This window comes from Camelus bactrianus, chromosome 14 (genome assembly GCF_048773025.1).
Source record: "Camelus bactrianus isolate YW-2024 breed Bactrian camel chromosome 14, ASM4877302v1, whole genome shotgun sequence".
NCBI lineage: Eukaryota > Metazoa > Chordata > Mammalia > Artiodactyla > Camelidae > Camelus > Camelus bactrianus.
This window is the reverse complement of record NC_133552.1, coordinates 64,280,402-64,305,685: the sequence shown is the minus strand read 5'-3', so window position 1 is coordinate 64,305,685 and position 25,284 is coordinate 64,280,402.

Below are 25,284 nucleotides of genomic sequence, written 5' to 3'. Positions count from 1 at the left end.
ATGTTTGTTGTAACTTTTAAATAATTTAAATGATTTATGCAAAGTATGTAATAAGGCAATGGGAACATAGTAATTCCTCAATAAAAATGCATACAAGCAATGTAAATATTCTAGGCAAGAAATTTACATAAGTGTTCGTTGTTTGAGGAAGACTGCAGTGGTTTCCACTGAGCGGATAATGGGCTGGAGTAGGTCTTTAAGTAATAGAAATGATGACCTAATTCAGTAGCATGAGAGGTGCAGAGGAGAACTTCTTCAAGAGGTGTTTCAGAGGAAAGATGAAAGGATTTAGTGGTGGTTCTCATGTGAAAGGACAGAGGGTGAAGAGTTGGTACTGGGAAACAGAATGGATAAACAGAATGGATAAACTGTCAGTTTCCCAGGACTGCCGTAACAAATTATCACAAACTGGATGGCTTAAAACAACAGCAGTGCTTATCTCCCAGCTCTGGAAGCCAGAAGTCTGAAATCAAATACAGAAGTGGGCAAGGTTAGTTCCTACTGAAGACTCTGAGAGAGAATCTGGCCCGTGCCTCTCTCCTGACTCCTGGTGGTTGCTGGCAACCCTTGGCACTCCTTGGCTTTGTGGATGTGGCGCTCAATCTCTGCCTCCATCTTCACCTGAAGTTCTATCTGTGTTCCTTCACGTGGCCTTCTTATGAGGACAACAGTCACTGGATTTAGGTCCAGTCTTAATCTAGTACAGCTCACCTTAACTAGTTACATCTGTGTCCAAACCCTGTTTTCAAATAAGGTCACACCTGAAGTTCTAGGTGGACTTGAATGTGGAGGGGACACTATTTAGCTTACAGCAGAAGGTGATGCTCTTGACCAAGCACAGATGGATGAGAAGGTTTAAGGGAGACTTGGAGAATGACCTCCATTTCACCACGTTAAGGTTTATGTACCTACAGAGAATCCCAGTGAATATGCCCAGTCAGCGACTGGAATTAGGGGTTAGAATTCAAATGAGAATATCAGTTTGGAGAGAGAGATTTGGAAACCACTAATATTCAGGTGATAGTTAAAGTTATTTTAGTGAATGAGATCTTTCTGTGAATATACCCAGAATGGATGTGAAGGAGAACAAGAAAATCTTCTTAGGGTGAAAAAAAAAAATCTTGCAAACTTTTAAGTTTCTTAAAATATTAAGGTTTTCATACACTTTTCTTCATAAAGTATGAGTCACTGATGATAACTGTATTCAATTTTTAAATCCCTTTATAAACTTCTGATGTGATGACCCAGCCAATTTTATTAGTCAAAAAGCAGTAAAAGAACTTATAAAAGATGCTTGATATAAATGGACACAAAACCCTTTTATGTTTGACATTTTGTTTCTATTCTGATCAAATTAATTGTCATTTCTTGAATTATCTGCACCTGTATTTCATAACCATTATTCTACTAACTGAAAGATCTTTATAGTAAGACTTTAGACCTTAGCTTCTACCTTGTTATTTCCTACACTTTAGCAAATGAAGGAACTGTCATCTGCTCTATATATTCTCTAATATGCAAATAACACTACTGGCATGTCCCAGTTCTTACTTCCTTTCAGAGGTTGAACTAAGTGTTTCTACCAGTAAATACTTTATATCCTATACAGGATCGCATGCATATTGGGAGAAACTTAAAATAAAAAAAAAAAAACTGATCAAGTCACCTAACCTTTCCATATCTCAGCTTCTTCAACCATGAAATGAGGAGAATAATAACTACCACTGAGTTTACAGGTTGCTAGAAATCTTGAATAAGGTACAACAGGTCAAAACCCTTTGTCAAGTGTACAGGGGTTTTATAAATGAAAGATACCACCAAACCAATACTGAGATGAAGACAAAGTTTAACAGAATGACCGTGATTCAAGAAAGTCCTATAATTACAATACTGTTTAGATATTTGGTACCTTTGGAACAAGTAGTCAGAGTGGTGGAATCAAAGGCTGAGATGACAGGGAAAATGGGTTCAGGTTCTCTAAAAAGCAGCTCCAATAAATATGAGTTATCTCTCAACTGCTAAGAAATAGCACCATTAGATACAGCAGTTTGGCAAAAGGCCAAAGGTAGGGGTGGGGGCAGTCCAGGCAGAACACTGGTCGAAGCTTTAGGGTAAGGCGGAGTGTTAGAGGTTGTGCCAGGCTCTGCAAGTAAAGATCCCAGATCCACAGTCAGTCAGCAGTCGTCATACGCAGAGAAACAGCAAGGAGTTATTTTCACTCTCTGAGACTCCGACCACTCTCCCTTCCTCATCCAACGTACAGAGAAAAAATAACTACTCAGCCAGAGAAAAGTTGCACAGTGGAGAAAAGCAGGGCCAAGGGCTGGCTCCCTCTGACTGAGGACATTCAGAATGGATGTGATCTTTGCATACAGGGCCTCAGAAACAATGCTAGGTTCTCAAAAACAGCCAGCACGGAATAGCAAGTCAGGCCAAGTTGATGGATATGCAAACAGGACAGAGTGTGATTAAAAAAGAATAAGAAAAGATACATGCGCCCGAATGTTCACAGCAGCACCATATACAGTAGCCAAGATATAGAAGCAACCTATCCGACAGAAGACTGGATAAAGAAGTTGTGGTATATACAATGGATTCCTACTCAGCCATTAAAAAAAAAAAAAAAAATCCATTTGCAGCAACAGGGCTGGAGCTAGAGATCATTATTCTATGTGAAGTAAGCCAGAAAGAGAAAGAAGAATACCATATGAATTCACTCATATGTGGAATCTAAAAATGAAGAAAGAAAGAAAGAAAGAAAAAAGGGGACACTAATGAACTCATCTACAAAACAGAAACAGACTCAGACATAGTCAACAATCTTATGGTTACCAGGGGAAAGAAGGTGGCAAGGAATACATTTGGGAGTTTGAGATTTGCAAATTTTAGCTACTACATATAAAAATAGATTTAAAAATTTCTTCTGTATAGCACAGTAAACTATATTCAATATCTTGTAATAACCTCTAATGAAAAAGAATATGAAAACCAATACATGTATGTATATGCATGATGGGGACATTGTGTTGTACACCAGAAATTGACACACTGTAATTGGCTATATTTCAACAAAAAAATTCTCTGTAATCCACAACTGAAAAAAAAAAATAAGAAATGATAAAGAAAATGCTCAAATACTGTACTGTCTCTGTGGAGTTAGTGCATGGACCAAATGCGCCCTGCTCCTGTTTTTGTAAATAGTTTTACTAGACACAGCCAAATGCATCATTTATGCATTGTTACAGCCACTTCTGCAGCATGTGGCAGAGCTGGGTTTTGGGGACAAAGAACATATGGCCTGCAAAGCAAATATATGTATAACCTTCCCTTTACAGAAAAAAAGTCCCCTAACCACTGTGTTAGAGGAATAGAAGCAGCACAATATTACAGGAAGTAGAAAATCTCAACCAGGGCATGAGTGGGATTTGATGCCGGGATTTGATGCAGGATATGGGGGACACTTGGACCAAGTAAACAAAACAATTACAACATATATTCATCTTATTATTTGAAATGAATTGAGAACAGATGGGTAAAAGACAGCTATTTGATGTCCTCATTTCTGGATCTTCTCACAAACACCATCTAAAATAAGCATTTGAGTTAGATGATCTCTAGAGCCCATTCAGGCCTGAACGTCCATGACTGCAAGCATTTCCCAGTATCTCCTAGAGTAAGCGCTTTGCTACTCAGCAGGAAAGATTACTTATTTCATTTATTTCCTTATAAACCAAAGGGAAGAAGCACTGACCATTAATTTTTTTTTCTGTATAACACTTCTTGATTTAAAAAGTTGGTTCTTGTGGAAAAGGCCTTTTAAATATCTCAAATCATAGGGAAAAGTGAATTGGGAACTTTATTCACATTCATATGAAAAGGAAGTTATGTGTATGAAGTGGGTAAACATGTTATAAGAGGAAAATAAGCATTTTTCAACTGTGCATCCAACAATCTGAAGTCACATCACCCTCACCTCATCCCCACACCGCGTCTCTCCCATGTCCCCTATCTCAGTAAATGGCAACATTTTTTACTTAGTGACCCAGGTAAGGAACACAGAAGTCGCTTTGAATTGTTTCTTACTCTGCAGCAACTCCCAGAGCATCTATCAATCAGGGCTCCAAGCCCTCATCAGTATCTCCAATATCTCCATCTCTGTCCATCTCCACCGCTACTCCACTGACTAGGTTTAATCCCCCACCCCTTCTTTGCTTAGTAGCACAGCTCCCTTCCTGGTTATACCAACAATGGCCGATTCGTTTGATTAATTATTAAAATGCACTGCTATTCGAATAAACTGCAAATCCCCTTAAATGACTTTTTCAAGGTCCTTCACGATCCCATCCTCTGTTTTAACTCATTCATTCTTCTGATCACTTAACCTTCTTCATTCACTTACTTGGCCACCACTCATGGGATACTGTATCCTGTGGGTCTAATGACTTGTCCATTCCCCCACCTGTCCATACTCAACCGTGATTATTCAGAAGTCAACTTAAAGCTGTCATCCCTTCAAGACCATGAGAAAGGTCTAAGTACCCATACTGAGTAGCCAGCAGAAGCCTGGCTTAATTCATATCCTAACACAAGCAATACTGTGTTGCAATGTGTCTCATATCTACCTGAACTCCCAGGAAAGACATTATGCTTCCGAAATACAAAATCTGTGCCTTATTTCTCTCTTTATGCCCAGCACATGATAGAGTGCCTGACTTGTAGAAGGCAATAAAAAAATAGTTGCTGAAGAAAAATAAATGAATAAATAAGTCACTGACATATTTAAAAATAGAATGTGAAAATTTCACTAGAAAATAAAAAGCTGAAAAAATAGCCAATTTGAAAAGTGATATTCTATGAGAATGATAAAAAATATAGTTATAAACAGTATATGTGTTTAAAACAGTGTAATTATGCAATCTATCACAATCATTTTACTAAAATGATTTCTTAAAGCAATTTAAATAGCTTTAAGATGGGAAAAATAAACAATTCAACATCAGTTCTAAGCAGGCAGCAAACAAACAAGCATGCACACAAAAATCACATGTGTATCCATACAAAAATCTCAAAGAATTTGACATGAATTAGGAAATTTTAAAAAATAATCATAAACCCTATCCATTGAGAGAGCGAGGAGTGAATCAACAGTGGACACTAATTATCAAATGAAACACCAGCATATAAAATCCATCCCTTCACTTAGGTGTCATTAGGCAGCATGAGGGAGGGGCAAAGAAAAGGAGAAAGGGAGGTGGGGGAGGGGGGAGAAAGAGCGGGAATTAGCAAAGAAAGATGGAGGATAATATTCATATCCCATGTTTGTTTCATATGGCAGAATTATTTTAAGGTAATTCATATCTACCAAGGTTTCTTATAGCTTTTTGTGGCCTGCGTTCCTTTTGCAGTCTGGTGAATTCTACGAGCCTCAACTTAGAATGTTGTTTTAATGCATAAAATAGCATACATGGGAACATCAACCAATCACACTGCAATACTGTTCTTAGCCCTAAATTAGATGCAAGGTAGAAGTTATTTAAATGAAGAACAACCTTGTTCCTTGAGTCAAAGATTCCATTTTATTAACAGTGAATATGAAGTACACAAATGAGGTATTTTGTTTCCCTGTATCACTGAGTCAGTCTGGGGAGTACTGAAATAATAATGAGTAATGACAGTGTCTGAAACATCTTGCTAGCATGCATCTAAGCCCCACTAATCCACATGCCTGTCTTTATCTAATTGAATCTCAGACTCACCCTGCTAACTAAACTCATCTCTTGATGCCCACAGGCACCTGATTATAGTTACAGAGATTACATTGGTCCAAGGCACAGTAAAAGCGTTAGTCCTAAGAGATTATAAAGAAAACAGTAGCACATTATTTCTGGTTATCAACAGCCATACAAAGTTCTTGAGTGCGTGGCTTATATCTTACATGATGTGTTAGCATAATACATAAGTGTAGCAATGCATCCACATGAACTGAGGAAAAGTCCCTGTGCTTTTCTCTAAATGCATTACTACTACTACCATTTTACCTATTAAAATTTACTCTTTGACATTGATATCATGCAACTTAGGTAAATTATAAATAGGCATGGCTAGTTCCTCAAAACAGACACACAAAAATATAACTCAGCATATTAAAATGTAGGGGAACAGCTGATTAACCACATAGAAAAAAATAAAATTAGATCTTCACCCTACACAATAGATCAAGAAACAAATTTTAATGAATTATAGCAGTAAGTATAAAAATACAACTAAAAATAAATAAAAATACAAACTAAAAAAATAAGTACGTATCTACTTAGCTGATAGAATATATCCAGTGGCATTCTAAGCAAAGACCTTAACGCAAAAGGAAGTTAATAGAGTTAACAATATAAAAAAATTTGCTTTAAAAGTTAAATAAATGTCAAATAAGGTACATCATTTGTATGAATATTACACATGGTACTATGTTCAAAATAAAAAGATAGTTCACAAACTATTCAGAAAAGAATGATTCAACTAATAAAAAAACAAGTGAGGAAAAAAACAGACCATTCACACAGCAAACTATATAAACATATCAATGTTAAATTCCATCTTAGGGATTTTTTTTTAATTCAAATTTAAACTAAAGTTCATTTTTGTCTCAGAAAATATATTTTTAGACCCTAATTTTTACAGTTGGCCTGGAAAAGAAGAGACGTATTTGTTGGTGCAGCTAATATGACGACATGAACCAAAGGCAGTAGAACATTAACTCAATGGTCATAATTTATATTGAGAATAATCAGAGTTGTAAAAAAAGATTATATACAAAGATATTCATCACTAAAAGGTAGAATAATATGGAGAACTTTAAAAAGAGAAGAAAATGTGCTCATTATATACATGAAAAGAACAGACTGAAAAAAGTGTGTAATTATAATTATGTAGAGAGAAGACTAGGAAAATGCACATCAGAATATCAAGTGAGAGTTATGCTTTCAATCAAAGTGGGAAAACAAGCAAATTTATCCTCACATTTGAAAGAACTAAGTATTACAACAAAATATAAACGAGTGTATGTATGTATATGCATGACTCGGACATTGTGCTGTACACCAGAAACTGACACTTTGTAACTGATGGTACCTCAATAAAAAAATAAAACAAAATAAAATGAAAATACAACAAAATATACGAAAGAACATCTCTCAAAACATTAGGTACTGAGCAAGGAAGGACAGTGGTTTCTAAGAAATGGGAAGCTGGGAAGTGAGTAAGATTGCTCCCACTTACTATTTGGAGAAAGTTTCCAGGCCACAGTGCAGGGAAGGCAGACAGTCACAGCCAGGAGTGGAAGGGCCAAAACTGGGTGTCCAACAAAGCCAATTAGCCTCTGTCTGTTAGACAGAGGTCTTAACATCTGAGAGAGGAGAGAGCTGCATAGGGAAAGGAGCTGCTGGATCTGGAGGGGGCTCCCTCAAGAGTTCCGTTGACTACTGTTGATCAGTGAGTGCATATGAAGGAACTACCTGGGACCCAGGAAAGATACCTGAAAGCATCGAAGGGAACTGTCCCTGGAGTTCCAAGACAGCAAGGAACAGTGCCTGCACCCAGCAGTCACAGTCATAAACATCAGTCAGAAGCCATTGGTGCAAGTACTAAGAAGGGACTTGCCTCAGGAGAGGGAAGAAGGCCCAGTCCCATTTAACAAAGCCTTTAAAGGAAGATGTGAAAAAACCAAACTGTTCCCAAGTGACTAAACCCTGTCTAGTAACAAGTTCTAGAGTACTGGAAATACAAAGGTACCTACAGGACTGTAGTCCATCCACCTCGCTCAGCAGCCAGTCAAAAATTACAAGGCAAACAAAAAAGCAGGAAAACATCAACCATAATGAAGATAAAAGTCAATCAATTGAAACAGATCCAGAAACAACAGAGATAATAGAATTAGGAGACAAGACATTAGAACAGTTTTTACTAGTGTATCCCATATGTTCAAACAGACAGAGAAAAGAACAAACATTTCAAGAGTTGAGGAGATATAAAAAGACCCAAATTGAATTTCTGAGCTAAAAATTACAATGTCAGGGGGAAAAACACACTGGATGGGATTGATGGCAGATTAAACACAGCAGAGGAATAGATTAGTGAGCTTGATGTTTAGTTTTGATTAGCTTTCTATTGATGTTGTAACAAATTACCACAAACTCAGTGGCTTACCACACACACACACATTTATCACCTTACAGTTCCATAGGTCAGAGGTCCAACACAGGGTTAATATTAAGGTGCTGGAAGGACCAGTTTCCTTCTGGAGGATTTTTAAGAGAATTTGTTTGCTTGCCTCTTCCAGCCACTAGAAGCTAGACTCATTTCTTGGTTCATAGTCCCTTCTTCTTTCTCAAATTCAGAAATATGTTGAATTTATCTCATCTTCCACATCAATGATCTATTCTTCTGCCTCCTTCTTCCATTTTTTAAGACTTCAAGAGATTAAAGCAAGCCCCCTAGATAAACCAGTATAATCACCTTATTTTAAAGTCATTTGAATAGAAATATTAGTTCTATCAGTGCTAAACAACACCAGTAAAGAAGAAATGTCTTAAATAAATGAACTCAGCTTCATTCTTCAGAAATTTAAAAAGAGAATTAAATTATATCCAAAGTAAACAGAAGAAGGAAAATGAAATGGATCACAGTAGAAATCAATATAAAAGAAAATATACATACATATATTGTGTATATTGTACATAATATACACAATTTCTTTACTAGGTATTTTTAATATAAAGAAATAGCAAATTAGTATTTTCAGACTCGCACAAATACATATTTTTTAAATCTTCAAGCTAATAGATTTAAAACAAAGATCTTTTTTTAAAAAAGGGCAAACAATATTCAATACTGGGATGTAACTACAGTCAAAGTTTTAAAGAAAGTAAAACCAGGTCTGGGGGTGGTTAAGAATAATATTTATCAAGGCCACGTTTCAGACGTGATCACAGTATAACAACTCCCACGTATCCACTCATTAGCACGTACATACCATGTAAGCAGTGTGCTGGGACCTGAAGACACATTAATGAACAACCAGCAGAACTGTGCTCCTAAGTTGCAGCATATAGAGACGTTGACCAAGGTTGCTGCCAACAGCATCTGGACTGCACCCCTTGGTGCTTGTCTCACTTCCACACAGAAGCTCATTTTACTTCTTTTGACAGTTTTTCAGAGCTGCTTCCCCTGCACAAGGGGTTGCTCTCTGACCATATACCTACCTACGGGGGCGGGGTGGGGCAGCACGTTGAGCGGGTGAAGTCCGCGTGTGCATGTGCACTTGGGCACCTGTGCTGGGCAAGTTGGGTGGGGAGAGCAGGACAGGACCTTGCCAGAAACATTGTTTCTTCCCCTATTCAGACCTGCCTTGGGGGCTAGCCCGCCATACCAGACGTGATCACATGCGGTGACCGTCTTTGCACCTCACAAATCTTACGGTTCCTCTCTCCAGTTCGTCCCATTTGGGATCCTAGAAAAAATAGTGAGTTTAACTATTTCCCCATCACAATTCCATTCTAAGTTTAATTTTCTATCACAGTCCTGCTGGGCTGTATTTAAATCAAGGAACAGTGTGGATATTTCTTGTCCCTCAACCTAACTCGGGTGTTAATGAAGTTTCCTCCAGTTATGGTGTATGGCAGTTAAGGGGTTGAAAGGCAGCGTTTATAAAGCAGCCGTAGAATGGTGTGGCCACCAGCTGGCATAATCAGTGTTAATGGCACAGCCCCCCCAAATCACTATTAAGTATAACTTATGTTTTAGGTGTTTTCCCCACTACAGTGTGTATTCTTCTAGGGGCTATGTCTCACTCACTTTTGTATCTTTAATATCTCGCAAAATAATTGCACATAAGAAGTGGACAATAAAGACTTGTTTATCAATAACAATGGCTATTAATTTTATCCAAAGGCTTTGAACTTCACTCAGTTTTTTCCAAGCACACCCCAAAATAAAATGCTCTCACTTCCTAATTTCAGAAATTGTTGAGCGACCACAGCAACACATTTAACTTACAAAGGGAGACTGTGTGTCTCCTTTTCATAGTTCAGGCCTGAAAAACACAGTACACTTTGTTTTTCTCTGAGTCCTATAGGCATTTCTGATTTAGCTAAAGAGAGTTCAGTCCAGGCACCTCAGAGCTCTTCTAAAAGTTTAACAAGTAAAATTATGTCATTTTTGTAATGAACTTAAGATGTCACCACTTTAAATCTGAATCCTTTTAAGCAAGGATTTTTTATACTGTATGAAGATAAAAACAACTCAAAGTAGACAGTATCTTGGTGATAACTGAACTCTCCAGACTTCTATAGCAAGGAATGTTTTCGTTTTTATTTTTCCTCTTAAACCATCTTATTTATTTATGGTATCATGCTCACAAACACTTGTTTATGTTCTGTATTCAGTTTTCACACCTGCTTCTTTGAAATACAAACTGAAGAGACACTCATGGTTCCCTGAGCTGTGTTTGCTTGTTTGTTTGTTTGTTTGTTTTTTACTGTTTTGTGAACACTTGTAAACATGTAAACATTGTTTCCCCTCAGAATTGCCTCAGAATTAGAGTAACCTCACAATTTCCCTCAGAATTAGAGTAACCTCACAATTTCCCTCAGAATTAGAGTAACCTCATGATTAAGGTCTGTTATAGCACCTGTGTTCTTCAAAAGTTTCTTTAGCATGATTTTCTCAAGAACTTCAAATAACAGGAGCTTCCCTGATACTTGGTGAGTTGCCTTTAAGAATTACTTTGACTAAAAGCCCCTGGAGTCCTCCCAGTGCCATGTCACATTGTGCCCTCTGAAGAAATTTGTGCCTGAAAACACACAGGTATTGTCTAAACGCGCTCCCGGGGCTGACCAACATGGGCTTCCACACTGCCACATACACACAGAAGTTAATCGAACAAGTTGATGGTAATACTCGGCACCTGTAAGTCCTTCCTACTATCACTGTTTGGATAGTTAGCCTTTTGCTACCTCATGGGTAGGTCTCAGTGGGGCAGTCTGGAAATGAGATCAAATGTCACCTTCCCACTGCTGACAAAGGGAAGCTGGGTGTGGTGAATTCTCTGCAGTCAGTGAATTTCTCACTTGGTACATAACACACATACCCTCTTCTCCTATCCACCTATTAAGGACCCTTGCCTCTTGGAAGAACAGATCCAAAGTATGACTTTTATCTTACTAATTTACATCATTATGCCCACTCCTTAACTTTGTATCTCCACAGAATTGTGGCATTCTATTTCAATATGAATACAATGTTTTGATGCTTTGGTTTGTGAAAATTGAATAAACAGATATGGCATTTTTTATGATTAAAACTTTTCTTGACAATTAAAAAACAAAATATTAAAACTATCTTCAATTGTGTTTCAAGCATAAAACATGATAGCAACGCTAAATTAAAAATAAATAAGATAAATTTAATTTTTACTTTAAATGATCAACTGGAAACTTAATTCATATAGAATTGTAGTCAGAAATACATGAAATGACATGGCATAGATTTATTCAGGGACCAAGGACCAGACCTCTGTAATGGTCATCGTTCATTAACTTTACTTTCAGACTCTTTGATTAGATCTTATAAGAAATTTTAAGATTAGTGAGGTGTTTAACTCATATTTGACTCAAAATATAAATACTTTGGAGAGTGGAATTGCAAGCAGAAACCAGTACATGTGTAATTATTTTGAGAACCAACACCTTTTGGGAAGAAAATGTAGTTTTTAAATGTTTAGCTTTAGGACATGACAGATATTTCAGACTTCCTAGTTTTCAAAGCCTTTTAAGTTTAGTTGTTAGTGCCAAGAGCAAACTTAAGCCCTGCTGTTAACTATTGCTTTCTTCAAGAAAATAAACCGTGATAATGCAAATGCTTCAAAACAGTTTCAAAGGCAAACACTGCTCCGTAAAGCCAGCATGGAGAGCTAAATATTTACGGGGACATATATAACTGTCCTACAGACGGACTATTATAAATCATAATAATGTTAAAACAATGACCCTAAAGTTTCCTGTAAATAAGAAAACACCCACATTAGAAGACAGACCATAAATATCTGACAGAGTGAAACAGGGTGGCTTTTTTTTTTTTTTTCTTAGAGGATTAAAACATTCCTAAGCATTTGTATTTCATGTGACCTGTGAGGCTATAACTTGTGAAGCACAAACCAGTAAAAAGCCTAACTCTCTTGAGAAGAAACTAGTTTGCATGTAAGACAGAATTTGAATTCTGCATGTTTTATAAGACTATACAGCCTGTGGAAGTTTGTGGCATGCATGCAAATCTATATACACAAACATGTAGTTACTGATCCCAGTAGAAACACTGAAGGAAATAGTGCTGGTTAGAGTTAAAAGTGACCCAGAGGAGCTGGGATAAGAATTTGTAAAGATATCACTGTTCCCAAGACCTCCAACTTTGAAAAGAGGAATTAACAGCTATAAAGGATGTGTGACAGCAGAATTTCTCCAGCATTTGGCACATTATTTGTCCCAAACCACAAAATGATGTGTAAGCACTTCAGGAAAATCTCAGAAGTAAAAGAAAATGCTTCCTACTTGCTAAAAGAAGGATCTCACAATTCGTCACCTTGGAAAGATTCCATTTCACTTTTTGTGAAATTTGTTTTTAAGTGTGAAGCGCAGAAATTTCTTTCACACTTCGCAGTGCATATACCTCACCTCATGTTCACAGAATAATTCACAGGAGGATATATGCCACATATGAAACAGCCAATGTGTGTGGTGAAAGGACTTAAAACCTTTTCTCATTATAGTTTATTTCATTTTATTTTTATTTAAAATTAGAGTTCCCTTTAAAAATATAATAGAAGGATGAGAGCCCTGCTGATGGCGATGATATGCTATTCCTTGTCAACACACAAAAGCTGCCTCTTATACAGCTGGCCCTCCAATTTAACCACCACCACACCCCAAATTTAATAATCGTGCAGAACCATACAGCACACAGTTTCTTGTATGTTAGGTTTTGGGGCCACATCAAGCTATTTAATTCTATGCTATTTACTTTAATCTGGATAAAAATCCACTACTTATCTTATAACTTTTGCATTAGATTTATTCCTCCAAGACAAATCGTATTTTAGATTACAAGGATTACTGAAAAATAAATGAAGAGAGTATGCACTGATACACATGTAACTTCATGAAATCAACAGAGACTGCGTCAAAATGATGCTAGTTTCCTGAATCTGAAAACATCTTGGGTATCAATTGCTTCTATTTCTCAATTCGTAGTGCACTAACCATTTATTCCATGTTTTAGTGCTTTATTGTATACACTCTCATCCTCTTGTTTCCAGTCCATTTTAATAGAAATAAATTACCTGATTAAATGCTTCCTGCAGAGGGGAATTCCACCTCCCACTTCATTTTCTACTGTTCACAGCGTCTAGAAGACTAGGAGACACAAAGCAATTGCTCAGTTGTACCGGTGATGGCCTATGTGATGAAGGTAGATATATTCAAAAGAGCTCCTCGTGAATGTCATTCCTTTTCAAAGGCAAGCTTGCACAATACTCTTCTTCCATTTTTGTATTTCTCTGCCTTCTTTCCATTTAGCAGCTGTCACAAAAACAGTAAGTTTATTCTTAAATTCTACCCTCCTTCATTGATTTATTCCTGCACATTAACTATACACACACAGATATGTGAAAACCATTATTGCAGCAAAGTGTCATTTTTGTTTTATTACTTTGTTTAGGTGTTATATGCTTCACCTTACAAATAACACATTTTTAGAAGGAGAGTAAGAAAGAAGGCTATTTTGAATTCATGGATAAGTTTAACAAAATCATGCATGTCAAAATCATATCTTAATTCAAAAAGCATTTAAGGTTTGAGTGAGTTAGTTACTTGGGGAAAACCCTCTTTATTTGGGGTTCTAAAAGATTGGTGTTTGGGAGGCAAAGCAAAATTAAAGAATGCTCATTTTTCTTTGTCTTCTCCTGTTGACTTTGAGCTTGTGCTGGGACTTCACTGAATCTCAGTAACCCCTCTCTCGGCTCTTCAAGAATAATCTATTGTTGGAAAGTCATACATGTGTAACTTATCTTCAGGCGTTTAAATTTTTTTCATGGTAAAGCATCTTTCTAGACATTTTTTCAAAGAATCTGTTGCACTAGACTTTGTGAAATACGTGATTGAAACAAGTTAACATTTCTATCCAACATATAAAATGTGTGCTATGTTATTTCCCTCCAGTGCTGGTCATCATAACTTATATTTGTGAAAATATTTTATCCTCTAATGGTCCAACTGCTTGGCCAGGAAGGATTTCTGCCATAAAGAACCTAACAAATTCCTGATCTCTCTCCAGTTGCACGTGGAGTTGTTTGTATCAGATACTTAAACTTGGTATCTAACTGTCATATTACGGAATTCAAGACCAAATAAGGGATTAATTACTCTTAGTGAATGTACAAAATTTTTTTTAAAAAGTGCTGCCCCTAATGAAATGTTCCTAAGTGAGAAAATGTTAAAGATGTAAAATTTGAATCAGATTATTCAAAACACACAGGTAAACACATGTTCATACACATACAGTTGATCTTGGAAGTGTGCAGTTTTCCTCATTTGTGACTACTGCTTGGACCTTAACCAGCTTTACATCTCCTCTGATAAAAAGAGAAGTATACTTGTTTTTAGAATTGTTTTTAGGAACAAAACGACTTGACTTTCAAGGAAAGTGGGATACAAGAATAAAGAAGTGAATGGCATATTAGTTCACTGCCTAGAAGGTAAAACAAGAAAGCCTCTGAGATTCCAAAAAGAAAAAAGAAAAAAAAAATCTGTCTCTGCTAAGCAATCTCAAAATACAGTCAGCCTTCAGTATTCATGGGGTATTGATTCCAGGACCCCCGTAGACACCAAAATTTGGAGATGCTCAAGTCCCATGTATGAAATGGCAGAGTACAGTCAGCCCTCCATCTCGGCGATGCCGTGTCACAGATTCAACCTTTAGTGGATGAATCTCAGTGGGATCCTGTGGATACTGAGTGCTGACTGTATTCTGAAAAGAAAATTACCGCTGCCAAACAGATCTGTTCTCCTTGGGGACAGTATAAAGCTGCAATATACTCGGTCACAGAGGTTGAACACATCAACAAAATGAACACAGCATCCTGAGAGCACCCACTTTTCCCACACATACTTTTACTTCCACTCCATTCTTGAGTATGTGTATGGCATAAAAAAAACCTAAAGATAGATGTCCTCATTCTCTTCTTCACATAGATACACGTACCTAAAGCATCTCTAACTTTGTAAAAGTTTGCTTCCCCTATGAATAAATTTGAGTTCTGGTACAATTCATCCCAAATCCATCCCATCTAGTCAATGATATTCATAGCCTGGAATTTGTACAACCATATTAGAGTGGATATTAAGAATAGTCTCTAAATTAGATAATTTTTAATTTTTGTATTTTGCCTTAGGATCCCTATAAAAATTTATGATTGCTGTCACAGCATACTAACATTCAAAAATAAATATTTAATAAAATCAGTAACATGATCACCATTTCACAAAAATAACTCGACATAAAAAATTGGCATCATGAAATTTATTGTTTTAGAAGAGGTAAAAATAAGAATCAAAATATTTCTCAATTTTTCTTTTTACTCAGGGTATTTTAAAATGTTAAGTGCAGTACAAGTTATCAAACTAGTTACCAAAAACATTTAGGAAAATAATAACAGCAAACTGTCCAAGTAAATAGTAGAATGTTACAATTAAATATATTTATGCATTTTATAATGTAAATATTTTACAAATATATATAATTATATATAATTGAATGTTTGGACATTCAAGAAGGGAATAGAGTGATCAAAACTACACCTAGGGTTTGAGATTTGCAAATGATAACCACTATATATAAAAAGTAGATAAAAACAAATTTCTTCTGTATAGCACAGGGAACTATATTCAATATCTTGTAATAACCATTAATGAAAAAGAATACAAAAGTTAATATATATATGCATGACTTGGACATTATGCTGTACACCAGAAATTGATGTATCATAACTGATTATACTTCAATTAAATTAATTAATTAAATTTAAAAAAACCTACTCCAAGGGCCAAATCTCATCCACCCCATTTAGTCTGGCATGGTTCACTCACTGGATGGGAAGGGAAATAGCTGAAGACAGAGCTATAAATCTGAATAGGTAAAGATGATGGTTAATTTTGAATGCCAAGCTGAAAATTTCTGATCTTGTTAGTTAATATGTAGATAGCTATTTTATACACTATTAAAAGTAGTCAATCTTTCCAAAATTTAATTCTGTTTACTGGGGTTTTCACAAGTTAGAGAAATACATGTGATCTAATTTTAGCCAGCGAAGGGCATAAAAATTCATCTATAATAGTTAATTTTAGTCTTGTGTAAGGGTATCTCAACTGTGAGTCTCAAACCACAACATCTTCTCTCTGTACCATACCAAACAACGTAATTGTCTGTGTTTCCTTTATTCCCAATTAGCACCAATTGACATGAATTAAAAGAATGAATAGAAGAGAGAAAATGAAAATAGGTGGTCTTTGGGAACAATTTTTCTACATGTATTTTGAGAGACTGAGATAATTATTCATAAGGTTGTAAAGTTATCTCTGAAGATAAGGAAAAAAAGAGAAAAAAAAAAGAGTAGTGGTAGACACAAAACCAAATCCATTCCCAAATTCTTACGTTGCACCTTCTTAACAAATTAGAGGCTTAAAGACAAATGCTTTCACTGTCTTAGCCTTCTTTTCTGCCTGAGTATACATGAGGCTGACTCCAACCCAGGAGATGTAAAAGGAAGTCTTCCAGAGCACTTTTGAGAAAACAAATAAAAAGGACAGCCATAGATAAATGTAAGTATAATAACCATCCACAGGGAAACAAATAAAAAAGGATAGATGTAGATAAATTTAAGCATAAGAACCATACATACATTGCTCAGGATGTGATTTCTGGAGCTGCAGCAGCCATCTTGTGTCCATGAGATAAATGCCAACCAAAGTACAGGATCATTGGCCCTAAAGTAGAGGACCATTGGCCCTAAGAGTATTTAGCCACTGCATTTCAATACCAGTAAAAGTCTGAAGAACAGCTTATGTGGGAAAAATGAATCTCAATTATTTCAGCCACAGGAAGTTAGGCTGTTTGCTCTTTTGTTTCCATTTTGCTGCTGCAGTTGTTAGTTACTGTTACTTGGACCTGAACTCCTTCTGGATTGATATAGTGTCTTTCATTTTTTTTTTTTTTCTGCAAAGGAGTCATCATGGAATAAAAGCAGAGTCTAGCATGGAGGATAAGTATAAAGAATAACACTTCCAGATCTATGAGCTCTGTATGTTCTTTACACTCATGTTTTCAATTTATTTATTAACGATCCTTAGAATCAAATAAATAAAATATATAGCAATCCAGTGACGTTTTTAGTCCACTGTAATAACACAAATTCAGTGGTTACTAATGACATGAACAGCCACTGATTTTTAAGATTTATGATCCAATTTACTGAGTTTTAGACTGTCACACATGTGAGACAAGAGCAAGTCTCTGGCTGTTTTGGCTTTTTGTTGCAAAAGAAAAATGAAGACATAAATGTCTTAAAAATAAACTTTTTCAGATAAAGAAGAGCTATTTCATATATTTTAAAAGCTAAACCACTAGTATTGATGGTAGCTCCTAGCTACATAAAAATTTTTGCTTTGAAGCACTGGAATGTTTAATGACACATCTTTCATGCTGCAGGGAGACTTCAATGAGAATAAGAAGGTGACAAACATATCTATATCTCCTCAAAAGTACGCTTAATAAATATTTTAAAAAATTTAAAGATACAAAGTCATTAAAAAGTAAAACACTTCTAGCATACACACTTACATTTGCTCATGTTATGTAAAATTTTAACAATTAGTTACCATACTTTAGGTAATATTTATAAGCTACATCTTCTCCGTCTTTGTAATCTTGTCCACCAGAGCCTGGCTATTGGTGGTGAAATTAAAAATACTGAATGTCTCTAAATGCATCTTTGGGCATTAAGTAGAATGGAAAAGGCTCTTCAGTATGTAGCAATTCTTTAATATAATTAGGCTAAACTTGCTCAAAATTGTGGAGAAGTGTAGCTCGATGTAAATGCAACATTTCAGGCATAATAGAGGAAAAAAATCACCCGTGGCTTTCACCAAAAAGTATGCTTGCTCCTGAAGAATAAGAAGTTCAAAAGCTAAGGAAGAGTTTGTTCTGGAAGATTACATTTCTTGCTGGTGTTTTAAGGAAAAGAGACCATCATTCAGTACTGCCACACTGATTAAACAAACTTCAAGAAGCAAGATGCATTAAAAGGAAGCTGTCACTGCCCTGCACTTCATACAAGTAGTTCAGCTACTTAAAACTGTTTTCCAACGTGAAGAATGCAGTGAGTAGATTTCTCGTGTCTGTGCTTTGAGTCTCTTTTCTGTTAACCTTTCTCTGAAAAGACATGCCAGACATTATTTTCAGACAATTGTTCTCTTCAGAGAAACACCAAGAACAAATAAGCATTTGCACTTGAAGTGTGAAGAACATTTTAATGGCGTTAGAAATAATTTTTAGTTTGCTAGCTTCAGGGCTAACAAAAAATAGCTAAAGAAAAACAGTCCAGAGATGTGGTGAAAAGATATTTAGATTTATCACTGAACTTTGTTTGCTGTTTCTCAGACCTCTTCTTTCACCAGCTGGTAATAAATGTCATGCATCCTTCAAGCCATGCCACAAAGGAAGACACATCTCTTCACCGAGGAGTGAGGCTCTCCATCTTCTCAAACATGACAGACACTCCGAATAAAAGATTAAAGGTCTAAGATAGATGTTAATCCTTCTAAGTTGAAAAAAAGTTTCTAAAATTTGGATGTATTCTCACAATGACAAGTGATCATAATATAACCTAGATAGATTAGACTTTAGCTTTTTCAGTAATAAGTAAAATAACAAATAATCTATATTAGGTTATTATTGATTCATCCTAGTAAGTATATGTTGAAAATCTACTAAATACTTCAGTATTGTCTTTTCTATTTCAGAGTATCTGCTATTAAATTTAAACTTGTCCTTGCTAAGCATACAAACATAAGATAATAATGCCTAAAGCAGAACGTAATTAAATGCCTTACTTGGGGGCATATTCCACATCAGGAGGCTGGTATAATGCAGTGATACAGAGTAAGAGTTCTGTGCTCATATATTCTGGGTTCAAATATTTCCTCTCTTGTCTGATTCTGACCATTGCATATTGACCTTATCTCTACGAACCTCAATTTTCTTACCTGTAGAATCTATTTTCTTGTCATTCATTCATGTTCACTGCCTGAGAGATGCACCACAGTTTCTGTCCCGGCCAAAAAATTTCCTTCTCCTTTCTTCCCTCCCATCACTTATCTGTTCTTCCTTCCCTCCTTCTGCCTCTTTTAGGGAAAATGGAAGTCTGGAGTAGTATGCAGTCTGTTCTCCGTAGGCTGAACAGCTTAGAAAGAACTCCTTTAATTCTTGTTTTGTGTCTATTTTTAAGTGAATGCCAATGCTTCCCACCTCTGTCCTCTTGTTTCCTATCTGTATTCTCAGCCCGCCTCACCCAATCCCCGGCCATTACTGCTCCAAAATCAAAAGAGATTTCTCAAACAGGTGTGCCACAAAGGCTTCACTGATGGGGGGTGGGGAGTGAGAGGAGGTTCATTCCTAACTAAAGCCTTCTAGAAATCCTGAAGCACACAAAGGCTCTCTGGATTGCATCTTTCCACCCAAAAGAACACCCTAAAGAGCGAGGGCTGGAGGGGAGATGGTGATGAAAGGACATATAATCACTGTGTGGTAATGCTCTGAGGGGCATATTTATAACAAAATACATCAAATTTAAAACATTTAAAATCTAACTCAATATCCTCCCTACTGACCATTTTCCCAGCTGTTCAAGACAGAAATATGAAAATCACTTTGCCTTCTGCATGACTTCACTTCAAATCTGACATTCCCCTGTGCCTCTGAAATGTCTCTTGACTCCTGTACACTGGACTACTCTGTTCCCTCTCATGGGTCAGGCGTGCATATGAGCATCACATTTTAATGTCCTCCCCACCAGCCTCATCCTCTGTGGTTCACTCTTCTAATTCATGCTGCAAGTTACTGTTAGAATCACCTTCTCTCATCCCACTTCCCTTTTTGTGCGTCAGCTTTCCATGGCCAAAACCCCCAAATAAATAAGAAAGCACTTTATAGCCAGACAATATTTCTGGGTTGCATGAAATCCCTCCCCTGATTTGACCTCACTTGCAAACCTCACCACGAGTCTCTGTCCTAACTCGTGTGTGTATTACTCCCATGCATTACTTTATGTTTTACAACCTATGTTTGTATAGGCAATTCCTGTAAGTATTCTGCTATGTTTTTAAATTATACATAAATGTTATCCTGTAGCAGGTGTTCTGCCAGCTCTCTCTTGTTCAATGTTGTTACGAAGATTCATTCGTATTCGTGTGTGTAGCTGGAGTTAGTTTACTGTCATTGTCATGGGCAACTTCCATGTATTAATATATCACACTTCTCATTTTGATGAACCTATTTTCAGTTTCCTTTATTTATCATTACTGTTTTTACAAATATTCTTCTAAGAATACTCATATGTAACTCTTTGTGTACACTTTTAAAAGTTTGTCTAGGCTACAATATGTACATTTAATTGGTATTTTAGGAGGTAGATATTCTTACAATTTTTCTCCACCATACATACATTTTCTACCAGGATTTTAATTTTAATTGTGTTGGTTACCTACTACTTTCAAGAAAACTGACAATGACATCTTTACAATGTTAAGATTAGGTCTTTCATAATATGTTCCAATAACATGCTATATTATTCTTCACATTGACTGTGTGCAGCTTGGTTGAATCAACTGGGTCCTAAGTACCAGATTTCTGTCGATTTTTAACATTAACATCTTCACATAAAATCACACTTTATAAATTTTTATATCTGAGACATAAGGATAAATTTATGTTTTATATTGATCATACATCTAGCAAACTTGATCAACTTACTGTTTATATCAACTTTCTTGTTCACTCTGGTTGATTAGATTTTCTAGGTCAAATTATAGCATCTGTGAGCATAGACAGTTTTCTTTCTTGCCAAGTCTTACACATTTTATTTATTTTTTTCTTTTGCTCTGGCCAAGGCCTGCAGGACCATTTCAAAAGAAATGGTGATGTCAGTCGTCCATGTCTTGAATCCGATTTTAATCATAATACTTTTTCTTTTTACTTTTACCTTTATGTTTTAACTTTAAATATCATGTAGCTGTAGTTTCTGGCTAGGCACTGGTTAGCAGTTTAAGAAATATTTCTTCATTTTGTAGTTAATTCAGATTTGTTTTGGTTTTTTGAAACCATAAATATATAACAGATTTTATGGAATCTACTGACTGATCAAATGTTTTTATCCTTTAATTTATAAAAGTGGTAAATACAGTAATGACTCTCGAATGTTAATCCATCTCTGAATCTGTGGAACAAAGTTAACTTATTCATGAAAGATTATGTGTTTCATATACTGCCAGATTTTGATTGTCAAAATTTATTTCCATTTTTAAATTTTTTATCAGTGAATAAGAGTGTCCTACAATTATTTTTTAAAAGACTTCATCTGATTTGGTTCATGAAATACATTTGGAATAGCTTCCCCCTTTTTACTAACCTGTAAAACCTTATTTAAGAGGAACAATATGTATCTTAAATGTATCTAATAATTTACTGTGAAAACAATCCATTTTTCATTTTGAAGGTTATAATTTTTTTAATTGCAGTAAAATAAATGTAACATAAAATTTACCATTTTAAACACTTTTGAGTGTACAGTTTCACGGTATTGAGTCTACACTTTTGTGCAACCACCCCATCATCCATTTCCAAAACTTCTTCATCTTCCCCATCTGAAACTCTGTACCCATGAAACACTAATCAAAGTTCATGTTTTAAAAATACTGACTTTCTATTGGTTTTAGAGTGTTGGTTTTAAGCAGGAGAAACCTGCTGGACATGAAGAAACCATGAGAGAAAGGAACGGAGGACATTTTATTTCTAATCATTCTATGTATAACAGAGAACATTTTATTTGCATAGTGTTGGGAAGAGCACTAGAATTCAGAAGGTTTCCGCCACAAGTAACCATTTTGCTAACCCACGATACAGAAATCACTGTAAAACCCCAGGGAAGAGAGGATGCCCCTAAAAGGAGCAGCCCCCACAGAGCCTTCTAGAAGGCATTCTAGCATCCATGAACTGGAAAGTAATTTGGATTGAAAAAATAAAGTGCTATTTCATGTCAACCTAATTTAGAGTGTTAAGATTCATACTCAATGCATATAAATTCTAACTATGGATTTCTTCTGATAGGTTTTCAACATCTGAGGCAGAACTCTCTCCCTATATGGAAATTACCACTAGAAATCATAACGGGAATTCTGGGCCAGGAAAGGAGCTATTAATCTTGCATCAGCCTACAATGGGAATATTTTTCTAAAGCCAGTTCACAACCTAGCTACTCTGGCAGCCTCAGTGTTGGGAACTTTAATATAAGCACTTATGCCAATTGCACCATGTCTCCAAAATTATTATTCTTATCTACCTATTGATGTCTTCTCAAACTAGCTTAATCTTTTTTGAGGTACAGTCTTGCCTCTACTTATCTCCTCTTCTTTAAATTCCAGACAGTCTTCAGGGTGGCAGTTAGGGGCTGGAACCAGAAACTTGTTCAGTTTATACTGATACTGAAGCTGAAATGTAATCCGGTCTATTTCCAGCTTCAGTGGAAGAGATTTAGCTCAGAGACGTGTGGTGGAAATAGGGATTTTCTGCAGAATTTTAGGTCCTTTCATCTTTCCTATTATATCGTCATCGTGGGACTTTAACATCTTTTTTTGAAGTGCATTTGCAGAGAATTGGACATTTCTGTATCTGTATATTGTTAGTACAGGATACATTCAAAAGACAAAATCCTGTTTAGAATCACTCATTGGTACTGTCATTAATGGAGATGCTTTGAAGAACACACACTTCAGTGGAGGGTTGGGAAATTTTTTCTGTAAAAATCCAAATAGCAAATATTTGGGGCTTTGTGAACTATATGATTCTGTTGCAACTACTCAGTCTCTGCTGTTATAGCCCAAAAAGAGCCTTAGAAAATATGCAAATGAATGATCAGGAGTGGGTTCCAATAAAACCTTATTTACCAAGTAGACAGAAGACTAGATGTGGCTCAAGAGCCATAGTTTTCCAACCTTTGTTTCAGTATGAGCTCTACTCTCATATCTTTACTGTATAAGGAAGCAGAGTGGGGACCCATATGTCTGTTAACTTCCAAATATTCCAGCACCCTTCCCAGGTTTGCAGTTACTACTGAACAAAATAACGTTTGAAAGCCAACTCATCCAAGTGACTTATTTAAAAGGGCGCTTTTTTTGTCTAAGTGGTTAGTCTTTGGAGGACTGATTCTGTTTTGATCTTTATTCTTAAACTGTTTGCTTGTTTATTATTTATGTTTTGCCTCAAATATATCCAGAAGGAGAAACATATTGCTGTAGAAGGCTCTAGTCTTCCTGGCATGTTTATTACCTTGAAGATATCACAGTGTTGCATGCATGGAGACTGGGCATCACTGCATAGTTCAGTATGTCTACACTCGGTGACATCTAGGACCTGTTATATAACTTTCCCACAAGTGGTAAAATGGCACTGGCAGTGTCTTTTAAAAAATACACTCACAACTTGGATATTAAATACAGATGACCTGGCCTGCAATCCTGTAAGGTCACACTTCCCAAGAGTGCTCCCAGGGGCCCTGGCATGCTACGGTAAACTCACAGGGGTGCCAAAAAATACTTGAATTTTCAAAGAAAAAACAATGATACTCAATACCTATTTGTCTATTTATAAGTCTATATTCCTGATTCATTTTTTGAATCCTTTCACACTAACCTTTATTAAACTCAGTAAAATTTTCTATCTAATTATGGGTTTTCTGTTCTATATTTTTTTTCAAATTCTAGAATTTATATTATTCAGGCATTCTAAAGCTATCCATACTATCTCTTAAATTGTTTTCTCTCATCATTTCCACCCCTTCATCTTTTTGTTCTCTCTGAAATAAGTCACTGAATTATTCCTTTAAATAATTTAAATTATTTTTAATATAGCCTAGTTGTTATTAGATTTACTTCAATAAGCATCTTTGACTTAGGGAATTTAAAAACAGGCCTTCCCAGAGCGAGGCCTCCAGGATCCTTCTGTGGCCAGAACTTCTGTATGAATGCAGAATTCCCTGCTAAGGTGGGGAGTAATCCTTTGGAGGTAATAGTTGGAAATTACATGATTTCACACTTCGCCATCTATCCTACACACAACTGCTAGAACAATGTTCATAAACCACCGTTAACTCCACTGTTACTCTATTCAGTAGGCAGTCTTCAATTCATTGTGAAAACATTCAGATTAACGCTTATTTGTATTCCTGCCTATGATTCTTTTAATACCACCAGATTAAACTCCATTTTGTCTCTCAAATCCATTTCCAAATATACATAGAAAACTAAACAACATTCTCTCAACAACAAAGGCTCTACAAACAAAACACATGAAGAAAAGCCAAGTAAAAATGTATCCTTCCTCACACAGAATCTATTTTGTAGAGAACAGCATAACTTGTAGCGTTGGTTTTCAACCTATAAATTATTATGCTACAAATCTATTGAGACAGAAAACTCCCAGCAACAGAAAAGAGAAGGGCACATTCGAAATTTGTTCTTAATTATAGAAACATGGTATCAGTAGTGGAAGCAAGAATTCATGTTAATAGTCTAGGATCTGCTTAATTTATAGATCCTTTTCCAGTGTAGCTTGTAAACTTTTGGGATTTTCACTAATAAAATGGCTCATCTTCAAGAAAATATCCCTTCCAAACAGTACTGAGAAAAATGGCATGTTATAAATTCCTGAAAGAATAAAATAGCTCCGGTTCTGGCCAGTTTTGTTTCAAGACTAAAGTCTGTACAGAGGGGAGAATTTTGTTAAACTTTTCAGCTTCATATCAAACTAACTGCTGTCGTGAATGCCTTTATTGTGTAACCTGGTGTAGATCTGCTTCCATATTTGAGAAGCATAAATCCTCCATCTGGATTATATTGTAGGTGTGAAAGTTTGTAG